Below are 11947 nucleotides of genomic sequence, written 5' to 3' on the forward strand. Positions count from 1 at the left end.
AAAAAAAAAAAAAAAAAAAAAAAGTTCAAAGCTTCAGCTAAAACAGAATCATGGCCATTCTACACCTTTGGCTGTAGGATGTATGTGTGTGTTGGGAGGGAGTTGGGGGGTGTGGGTATATGTGTGCATCTGTGTGTGTTTATATGTGTGCATGTCTTTGTGTGTAGTGTGTATCTGCATGTGTGTCTGTGTTGTGTGCATCTCTATGTGTGCACACTGATATGTGCTTCTGTGTGCCTATATGTATGTGTGTGTCTCTGCATGTCGTGTGTGTCTGCATGTGTGTCTGTGTGGGTTTGCATCTGTGTGTCTGTGTGTACAATGCCTGTGTGTGTCTCTGTGTGTCTGAGGAGAGTTCCCAGGTTGAAATGATGAGGCTGATCACTTGCTTTGCACTTAGCTGAAAATAAGAAATGTCTGTGGCTGAAAAACAATTCCCCCAGCTCTATCTGTGTTTGCCAAACAAGCAGGGAAAGAAAAGAAGTCACTAGTGGACACATTAGTTCATACTCTGTAGAATGTGTTGTCTCAACTCAGGGTCAATTTTCCTACTTTTATAAGGCACTGACCTCCTGTTTCACTCTGCTTGCATTCCAGACACTCCGGCCTTCTTGCTGTCCTGTATGTGGGCACTGGTGCCCTCCTGCCACCGGGCCATGGCACAGCCTGCTCCCTTTGCCCCCTCCATTCCATTCTTCCCTTCTGTGTCCTTCAGATTTCAATCACTCCTCCTTGAGGGGAGCTTCCCTTGAGTTCTTTTGTGTGGGTCAAGTTCTTCAGTGATAAACTCTCACAGCACCAAGTAGCTCTCTTTCATGACATTTTCCCAGTTGAACTTTTACATTTATTTGGATATCTGATCATGCCAGTCTTCCCCCTGTGTGTGTGTTGTGTGTAAATGCCACAAGGGCAAAAAATGGGTCATTTTGGCTCACCACATAGCTAGCATGGTGCCTGGTATCTAGCAATCCCAGGCACACAATGGATGGATGGATGTGTGGTCAGATGGATAGATGAATGGATGGGTGGATGGATGGATGATGTATGGACAGATGTATGCATGTGTGTATGTATGAATGGATGGATGGATAAATGAATCAATGAATGCAGGTGCATTGTCTGATTGTGTGCTGTGGTTCTCTTCTCATCCCTCTTTGCCATGAGGCAAAATGAAAACACATTTGAGGTTAAAATTCCTGGCTTCCTCTCAATGCAGTGCAGTGGGTCATGACCTTCACTTAAGAAAAGCACAAGCAATTCTGTTTCCACTTTATAGAAAAACAAAGATCTTGGGTCACCCATACAGCAAAATTCCCTCCCTTTGATTTGTACTAGGATTCAAGGTAGTCACCTCCTTCTCATGCCTGACCCTGCCAACTTTACATTTCCCTTGGTAGAGGCGGAGGCAGGAGGGTTACTCATGCTGCCGCCATGGTCAAAGCACACGGGATTTGGAATCCCAGAGATCTGAGGTCAAGGCCCAGCTCTGCTGCTAATTAGCTATGCACCCCTGGGGAACTTTCTTGCCCTCTCAGCCTCAGTTTTTCCATCAAGGGCGTGGTAGACCAGGTGCAGTGTCTTGTGCCTGTAATCCTAGAGCTTTGGGGGACTGAGGCAGGAAGATTACTTAAGGTCAGGAGATTGAGGCTAGCCTGGGCAACATAGTGAGACCCTCATCTCTAAATTAAATATAGTTTTTAAACAGGGCGTTGTATTAGAACAGTGTTCCTAGACTTTAGTGATTGTCCTACTGCAAAGGATTGAATGTATTCCCCATTTTTTGAAGTCCCAACCTACAATGTGAAGGGATTAGGAGGTGGGGCGTTTGGGAATTGATTAGGTCCTGAGATGGAGTCCTCATGAATGGGATTAGTGGCTTCATAAAAGGAACCCCAGAGGGCTCTCTTATTCTCTTTCCCCGGAGAGAGGATACAACGAGAAGTCAGGAGTCTGTAACCTGGAAGAGGGCCTTCCCCAGAGGCTGATTGTTCTGGAGTCCTGATCTCAGACTTCCAGCTTCCAGAACTGCGAGGAGTCGATTTCTGTGGTATATAAGCCCCCTAGCCTATGGTACTTTGTTACAGAAGCCCAAACAGACTAAGTGATTTTACCCATTTTGTGATTTTTGTGGCATTCTTATGTCACCAGTACTATCATTTATTTTATTTATTTATTTTTTTTGAGGCAGAGTTTCGCTCTTGTTACCCAGGCTGGAGTGCAATGGCGCGATCTCGGCTCACTGCAGCCTCCGCCTCCTGGGTTCAGGCAATTCTCCTGCCTCAGCCTCCTGAGTAGCTGGGATTACAGGCACGTGCCACCATGCCCAGCTGATTTTTTGTATTTTTAGTCGAGACGGAGTTTCACCATGTTGACCAGGATGGCCTCGATCTCTTGACCTCGTGATCCACCCGCCTCGGCCTCCCAAAGTGCTGGGATTACAGGCGTGAGCCACCGCGCCCAGCAAGTACTATCATTTATTTAGCATTTTGTTTGCAAGTGATTTGCCTTTTCTTCCTTAAATTTATACTTTATATAATTGTGCTGCCCAATATAAGTGTGAGTCACATACGCAATTGAAATTTTCCTAGTAGCTACATTAATAAAGTAAAAGGAAGCAGGAGAAGTTAATTTTAACAATATAGTTTATTTAACTATGTACATCCAAAATGTAATTTATGTAAATTATTGGTGAGATATTTAACTTTTTTTCATGCTAAATCTTCAAAATCTGATGTGCATTTCACGCTTCCAGCACATATCCCTATGGATGATAATTTTTCATTGGAAGTCTCTGACCTCTATTTAGATGTCATAAAATGTATGATTGAAAGAGTAGATTCACATTCTCAAGTTGTTCCAAGCATACAATTATTTTCTACTAACTGAATTGAGTATGGGATTTTAGTTGTAAATTAATTGAATTGAAATGAAATGAAATAAAAAATTCAGTTCTACAGTTGCACTAGTCAAATGTCAAACATTCAGTAGCTGCATGCGGCTAGTGGTTATACTATTGGATGGCACAACCACCCCAGATCACAAGTCAGCCTCCCTTTTCCATTGTAAACAGAAGGTAACCTTAAACAGAAATACAATGACAATCCAAGAGTTACATTAAACTCCAGCTAGGTATTGCTGCTTGCCAGTGTCTGAGCCCAGGGTCTGCTCTGTGCCTATTCAAAAGGGAGATTTAAACTGAGTGCAGCGGCATGTTCCTGCAGTACTAGGTACCCAGGAGGCTGAGATGGGAGGATCACTTGAGTCCAGAAGTTCACGGCTGCAGTGAGCTCTGAGTGAGCCGCTGCACTCCAGCCTGGGCAACAGAGTGATCCCCTGTCTCAAAAAAAAAAGGAGATTTAAAGGGTGCTAAAGATACACCAGCACCAAGCTGAGACTTTCCCTTTGATGGAATCAGAAAGATTAAGATAGCTGAAAAGAGATTCAATGCTACAGACTTGTACCACCTAAAATAATCCTATATACCAACAAAACAAACCAAAAATATCTAGGCAATCACTCTGAGCTCTAAAATCTCCCACCCTCTTTTTCTCTTACTCCTATTCTTTTGCTTCCGTCTAAGAGACTGCTAGCAGTGTGATTTCGTGAAAACTGATCTGAGATGGGAAAAGTAAGCTCTGGTTAAGACTCTGCTTTCTGTATTAGTCCGTTCTCACACTGCTATAAAGATATACCTGAAGCAGGTAATTTATAATGGAAAGAGGTTTAATTGACTTGCAGTTCCACATGGCTGGGGAGGCCTCAGGAAACTTACAATCACAGTGGAAGGTGAAGGGGAAGCAAAGACCTACTTCACATGGCGGCAGGAAAGAGTGAGCTAGTAAGAACAGGAAAAACTGCCTTATAAAACCATCAGATCTCATGAGAACTCACTTGCTTCATCAGAAAGCACGGGGGAAACTGCCCCCTTAATCCAGTAATTTCCCTCTAGGTCTCTCCCTAAACACCTGGGGATTACAATTCACGAGGAGTTTTGGGTGGAGACACAAACCTCAACCATATCACATTCCTAGCTCTGCAGATTCCTCATTTTGTAAAATGGGAATGTTTGGACTCAGAAAACACAGCAGTCATTACTGCTCACACCTGTAATTCCAGTACTTTGGGAAGCTGAGGTGGGCTGATCACCTGAGACCAGGAGTTCAAGACCAACCTGGCCAATATGGTGAAACCCCATCTTTTCTAAAAACACAAAAAATTAGCTGGACATGGTAGCATATGGCTGTAATTCCACCTACTTGGGAGGCTGAGGCAGAAGAATTGCTTGAACCTGGGAGGGAGCTTGCAGTGAGCTGAAATCACACCACTGCACTCCACGCTCCAGCCTGGGTGACACAGTAGGACTCTGTCTTAAAACAAAAAGTTAAATAAATTAATGCATTTGAAGTGTTTTGAAGAATTCCTGGCACATTGTAATGGCTAATACCAGACATTGTGCCCCATGTAGCCCTGAATTATCTCATTTCAGCCGCACCATAAACCCTGTGAGAAAGACTCTTATACCCATTCTGCAGATAGGAATGCTGAGGCTCAGAATGGGTGAAATCACTTGCTAGAGACCCATTAATAGGAAACCACAAGACCGGACTTTGAACCCAGGTCTGGGGACCACAGAGCCTACATCTTGATACACCATTCTGGCTGGTTCTAAGGACTCTTCCTATTCCAAAAAAATGGTGGATTTGTGTTTCAAGACATTCTTAGCATGCAATTTGTGGTATTTTTTGTAGTTCTTTATTCCAGCTTATGCCAAATCCCTGGCTTCATGGGTTGGCATGCTTTTCCAGTTTAGCCACATATTTCTCTCTGTCTCCATCCCTGTTATTCCTCAATCCTCCCTCTAGATTCTTGTTTTTTCTTTTTTCTCCACCTGCTGTGACCCCATTGGTGTTTATTGGCGCTTCTTGCAGCTTTCCCAACCCCTGGGTTTGTGAATTGGCCGCGTGGTGGACCATTATCAAACCCGCAGATATGTTTGGTTTGGCTCACAAAGTGCTGGCTCACATAGTGTTTTTTAAATTTTTGAATTAGTTGCCAACATGTGAAACAACGGACATTTCATATAAAAATCCGGATTTTTAGATTTTTTGAACAGCTTGGCAACACGGAACCACTGGCTGGGAAGCGAGTGGCAGTGGCACGTTCCAGCTCCCTCGGTCCCCATCTTTCCTGTTGTGGTCACTCCCGCCTCTCTCGACCTGGTCTGAATGTTGGTTATCCTTGAGGAGCGTGTGCTGCTGTTTACTTATAAGAAAGCTGAGAAGCAGTACTGAATACTGCCCTGTCATTTCTTCACTGTGTGACCGTGGGGAAGTATCTCAAAGTTCTCAACTGAAAAATGGGTATAATGTATACATGTCTCAAGGAATCATCAAAGAATCATCATAAGTTAAATGAGGCCAGGCACAGTGGCTCACACCTGTAATTCCAGTGCTTTGGGAAGCCGAGGTGGGTGATCACTTGAGGCTGGGAGTTTGAGACTAGCCTGGCCAACATGGTGAAACCCCATCACTACTTAAAACACAAAAAATTAGCCTGGCATGGTGGCTCATGGCCGTAATTCCAGCTGTTCGAAGGGCTGAGGCAGGAGAATTGCTTGAACCTGGGAGGTGGGGCTTGCAGTGAGCTGAAATCACACCACTGCACTCCACACTCCAGCCTGGGTGACACAGTGAGACTGTCTCAAAAATAAAATAAAATAAAAAGTTAAAAGGGTTAATGAATTTGAAGTGTTTTGAAGAATTCCTAGTACATAGTAAGCACTAAAAGCATGTTAGCAATTATTAGGAGGAATAGTCCATTCTGTTTTTGTTTGTTTGGTACATTTGTCTCTAAAACTGCAAGAAAATAAGAGTTGAAGAGAACCACATGCTTTCAGAAAAACAGCAGAGAAGCATGATTCTTTGGGCAACTGAAGCATTTCTGAAACACTAGATGACTTTGTTCATTTACGTTATCTAACTGCTCCTTCTATATGTTTGAATTCAAGACACCTGGCCACTATATTTCATGGTGCCCCCTGCAGGGCTGGCATCGGCTATCACCATTTGCCACTATGTTTCAGATCCACATGGAGGTTCAACGGCAGGACCCTTTCTGTTCATGATTCTGACTGCAGTATCCAGGAGAACCTTGCTGGTGGTGCTTGTCGGTCTCTGCCAGTCGTAGCTGAAGGCCGGTTCATGTTCTGCACTGATATTATTTTTGGGAGTTTCTCTGAATCACAGGCAACTCTTTTAGGGGAAGAAATTCCCTAGGTTTATGATGGAATTGATCACTTAATCCATTGGATCTTTCTCTTCTAGTTTGCCAGGGCATGTTGTTTCATTTCCATTTTGAGTGAAACTGTGTATTCATGGAAAAGGCCTATCCACAGAGTGATGTGTGGCTATAGGGCATTTACGAGGCTTGAGCACATGGACGGGTTAGACTATAAGACAATGCGAGTTACTGTTTGCTGAGCTCCTACGATGTGTGAGGCACTGTGAGAAACCTTTGCATATTTTATTTCTAGTCACCACAGCAATCAATCCAGGGCACAGTCTTACTCTATGTGAGGGGAACACGTGCCAAGAATAGTGCTAAGCATTCTTATAACTGCATTTAATCCTCAAAGCAACCCAGTGAGAGAGGTATTGTTATTATTCCATCTCACAGCTGAAGAAACTGAGACTCAGAGAAGGAGAGAAACTTGCCCAAGGTCACAGATTAGCAGTCAGGGAAGCAGGATTCAAACCCAGTCAGTTTGACTTGAGAGACCACATGGCTTAACTGCTGAACTCAACTGCCCACTTTCTTGCAGATGGGAGCACTGGGGCTCAGAGAGGTGAAGTCTTATACCTGCGAGCCACAGCAAACATGGTTAAGATACAGGATTTAAATCCATGTCCAGTTCCAAAGCAATGTATTTGACACTTAACCTCACAAATCAAAACTAACATGATTGTTACAGAAACTAAGCAGGAGCGAAAACTACAAAGCCAGCCCAGGTAGCCTCCAGCATAGCTACATCATTGGTCTATGCTCTTGTCCTGTCTATGGGGCCACGTCTCCAACTACAGCAACATAGGCAGAACCGGGCTCTCCTGGGCCTTTGAGAGATCCATTAAGAGTAACTTGGCCAAGGTCACACAGTGAGTTATTGCCAGAGGAAACCTGGAATGATGAAGTGCTCTTTTTCTCACTGCTAGAACAGGAGTCCTATGGTCAAATGTGCCTAAGGATGAGTCATGCAGGTTACAGAGGTCAATTAGGCATGCCATTAGGGACTGTTCAGAATTGGAGTGCCTATGTACTTTTGAAAGGGGCAGCCAACCAAGAAATTATGATTCAAATGCACAGTGGAATACAATACAGCTGTATAAAAGAATGATAAAGCTTTATATATACCATGATGGGTGATTAAGATATTAAGTGAAAAAAGAGTAAATGTAGGACAGTGTGTATAATGTGCTCATTTTGGGGACAGTGAAAAAAAGTGAGCATTGAAATCCATAATTCATATTTGCTCTTATATGCATGAAGATACCTGGAAAGAATGCATAAAAAACTAAGGCACTAATAACAGTAGTTACCTCTGTGGTGGTAGGTTTGAGAAATGGTGAACAGGAGAAAGTGATGGAAGAAAGACTTTCCAATGTGTCTCTTTTTATATTTTCAGGCTTTTAAATCAGATGAATAGCATGATCTATTTAATGCAAAAAAGAAAGGAAAAATAAAATAAAGCAAGCAGCTATTCCTCAGCTCCAGAAAATTGCTGCCTTCTGGGCATGTACATCTAATGTCAATTATTCTGGTGTTTTTAAGGGAACTTGGAAATTTGTTTAAAAAAATTTTTAAATTTCAAATTATTCACTCATAAAAATACAATGGTTTTTTACATACTAACCATGTATCCTACAAACATGCTAAACTCACTTATTAGTTCTTAGGAGTTTTTTTGGTGTAGAATCTTTGTGATTTTCTAGGAAGGCCATTGTGTCAGCTGTGAACTGAAACGACTTAATTTCTTCCTTTCTGTATACATTTTATTTCTTTTTCTTGCCTTATTGCACTGGCTAGGACTTCAAGCATGATGTTTAATAGGAGTGGTGAGAGCAATCATCCTTGCCTTGTTCTAGATCTTAGGGAAAATTATTCAGTTTTTCATCATTAATTGTGTTGTAAGATGTAAGTGACCTATAGATCCCCTTTATCAGGTTAAAGAAGTTCTTTTTCTGTTCCTGGTTTGATGAGTTTTTATCACAAATAGATGTTGAATTTTGTCAAATGCTTTTTCTGCATCTATTGAGATTGATCTTACGGCTTTTCTTTTAGCTTGTTAATATGGTGAGTTATAGTGAGTGCTTTTCACATGTTGAACCAGTGTTGTATTCCTGGGATTAACTCAAGTTGATTTTGATGTGTTATCCCTCTTTATTATCACTGGATTAGATTTGCTAGTATTTTGTTGATGATTTTTGTGTCTATGTCCACGAGAAACATTGGGCTGTAGTTTTCTTTTCTTGTAATGTCTTTGTCCAGTTTTGATAAAGCTGCTGTCATAAAATGAGTTAGTATTTTTTCCTAAGTTTTAAATGACGAAAAAATAACTTATAGAGTGCTTACTGTGTTCCAGGCATTGTGTTCAGTGCTTAACCCACTAATCTTCACAGCAAACCTATGAAGTGTAGACCATTCTTAAAATCACCCACAATTTAAAGATGGGAAAGCTGAGGCACAGGCTGGTTAAAGTCACTTGCCCAAGGTCACATAACTTTTAAGAAGCAAAGCCAGGACTCAGACTCCAGAGGTCCAGCTCCAGAGTGTGTCCTTTTAACCTGTTTACTCCATTTTCTCTCATTAAAGAAAACACATCTGCAGGGCTAAGCCCAGCTTACAGGTTACCAGCTTTCTACTTCTAGCTAAAAACAATGGTAACTGCCATGCCTCAGGCTTGCTTACTTACTATCTGCCAGGCTGCAGACTCATCATCTGCCTTCATCTTGCACCAGCCGTCAAAGGCAGATGTTACAGATGTTATCATCCTCACTTGGCAATGGTGGGAATGCTCCCTTCTGCTGGGCAGCATGCAGCTTCAAGCTGTCATCTCTTTCCTCACCTTGTCTTTCTGCACATCCATGGCACTCTTTGGAAGGTAAATTTTTTTAATCTCTCAAATCTCAGTTTAATTTCACGCTGCTCCTTCCTTATCAGGCTGGCTCACCCATCCTTCCTCTCACTGTCTTTCCCCAGGGGCTCAAGTTCATCATTTTCTTCTGCACTGCTGTCTCTTTTGCACTGTCTCATTCCTGTTGGCCCAGTGAATGTCCCAATCCTTCCTTTTTGGCTCCGCTGACTTATTTTGTGTGTCTCCAGAAGTGAGAAACATCTTGCTTACTTAAAAAGGAGGAAGAAAGAGGGAAAGCTTTAGGAACAGGTGGGACACCAATTTTCTCCATGGAGCACAGAAATGAGGGACCAAGTTTAGTTCAAACTACTTCCCGGCCATAATGAAGGCAAAGCCATGCAATGAAATGTGTTTGCATGCTGGCTTGACTGTGCAACCATAGATAAGATGCTCGGTTTTTCTGACTCTCAGTTTGTTCATGCAAGATGAATTTGAAGGTAGAGGTGTGGCAGGAATTATGTGCAATAATATAGGTGACAGAGATCTGGTGTAGAGAAGGCAGCAAGTGAGGAGTAAGTGCTTTCCTCGCACCAGGCACTGTGCTAAATCATGTTTACATAGATGACCCTATTTAATACATGCCACCTGTGTGGGCTGTGATGAGTTCTTAAGTGGCAAAGCTGTACCCATATTTCACATTAGAATTCCTTTGATCCTACACCAACCAGTTAAAAATTAGACTGTCTGGAGCAATCCCCTAGCTCTTCCTCCCAACCTAGAGACTGCAGGTAGTCAGAGACATCTGCTACTTTCCTGTGATACTAGCTCTCCTGTTGCCAAACATTCAGGCTCTCCTCATCCATCCCTCTGTTCCCACCCACATCTCCAACCACTACTGTGAGAATTTGGGAAACTTGGGGTGAGTCCACTGCCAGGAAGAGTGATTCAATTAAAATCTCAGTTTTCAACAATATGAGCAAGGCCTGCGGTCTGTTACTCCACACCCAGCAAAGCTGTGTCTCCCAGTCAGCGGTGGAGTAAATAAGAGTTTGCTAATTGCTGGGGGTGGGGAGGGGAGGTGATGGGTGGGGACTACTGTGGTGAGCTCAACACACGGAGTTAACTGCTGACCTGAGTGCTTTCTTCTGTGTACCTCTCAGTCCCTCCTTCGGTCACGGGTAGGGCTGGGCAGGCAGACCTCACCTCCTTACAACTTAATGGGCTTCATGCTAACTATGACTGCAGTGGCGCAGTGTCAATCAATGAATGTCAGGCACCAAGGTGAGCGTTTCACTTGTGCTGTCATCTCCAGCAACATCCTTTCTTCTCAGCACCACTTCGGGGGATAGCTACTCTCCTAGTTCCCATTTAACAGATGTGGAAACTGAGGCACAGAGACATGAAAGGCCTGCAACTTAACCCCAGCAGAATCTAGATTAACACTCACTCTTCATTGCCAGGACATACTGCATTGTCAGAAATGGCTTTAAGAGAAAGACTTAAATAATTCACCTTTGAACCAGCCTTGTGGGCTGTTAAAACTGCTAACAGATCAAGACTTTTGAATAGTCCTGGTACCCAGTCATTCGTCTCTAGGTTACTTGGTCCTTACCCATCCATCTGCTGCGCTTCCATTTGGGAGCTCCTGAAACTCAGAGACTGCACCCTGGGAGTTTTTGTGTTCTTTTGACACCCAGTTAATATTTGGCTTGTCACAGGAGGTCAAAACTATTAGCTGAGGGTATGAAGACATCAACAACAGTCAAATCCTAACCCTAGCTTCATGCTTTTAAGTTCTCAAGCTCTGGACTAAGCCTGAGGCTAGCACAGTGCTTGGCATACAGTATATGTCAATGCTGTGTGTCAGAAAGGCCCTAGCTGGCATAGGAGTTGGGATGTGAGGTGTAATATGTTGGCTTCCACTTTGAGGTCTTTGAAGGTCTAAGCTTTTCCTCATTCTCTTCATCCTCATGTCCCTGCTTTGAACTCTTGAAGGGTCAACCTCTGCTTGTCTTTGTCTCTGTCCCTTAAATGGTTTCATTAGAAAAGCCTGGGACAGTGAGTGAGTAAGTGGCTACCTTAGCAGAGGAGGTGCAAGGGTGGATGGGTTGTGGCTGGGGGAGGGCGGGGATGCATTCTGATGGGAAGGCTGTTGGGGAAAGAGGTTCTGACACTTTTCCGGTTCAGCAAGCATCACCAAATAATCAACCTTCTCAAAAACCCATTTCCCAAAACAGTGCTCTGGGGAGAGCATCTCAGAAGGGCTGAAGGGGGGAGGTGGAACCTGGACGGAAATCAATCCCAGCTCAAGGTAATTACAGGACATGTGCTACCACCCCGGCAGGGCAAATCAGAGGCTGAGCTTCTCTCCTAGGGCAGCCGGAGTGATTAGTTAGGAATAAAAGCCTCATCACTCACTGGGGGAGAGAGGATCTCACATTAGTAAACTTGCGCTTTCTCATGCCTGCCAAATTTGGGAGGGGGGATTTATTGAAATAATCTCATCTGGGGCCCTGGCTGCCAAGTTGAATGTTTTGGAAAGGAAATCTCAGCCAGGCTCTCAGAAATTCAGCTCCCAAGTTCCCAGGATCGCAGGATGCTAAGGTTCGCAGACTAAGAGATGCCTGGAGAGATGATGCTGAGATTTTAGGCTGTACATTGGATTTTTTTTCTCTCTCTCTCTTTGCTTCTTTCAGTCCCTCTCTCCTCTCTGCATAATGATCTTTAGGAATCTACCTGCCACGGAGACTGTCTGCAAGGGGTGTCCACCCAAAGCTAGAGACCTTGGAAAAAAACCTTTCTCTCTCTTTTGCTCTCTTT

The 11947-nt window shown here is 43.4% G+C and overlaps 1 protein-coding gene across 1 annotated transcript in view; it reads right to left on the minus strand.

The window, feature by feature from the left end:
- The window catches only part of GPR139 (G protein-coupled receptor 139), a 45798-nt gene that overhangs the window by 32510 nt on the left and 1341 nt on the right, over positions 1 to 11947 (minus strand). The window lies entirely within an intron of this gene.

Source organism: Cebus imitator, unplaced genomic scaffold (genome assembly GCF_001604975.1).
Source record: "Cebus imitator isolate Cc_AM_T3 unplaced genomic scaffold, Cebus_imitator-1.0 Scaffold85, whole genome shotgun sequence".
Classification (NCBI taxonomy): Eukaryota; Metazoa; Chordata; class Mammalia; order Primates; family Cebidae; genus Cebus; species Cebus imitator.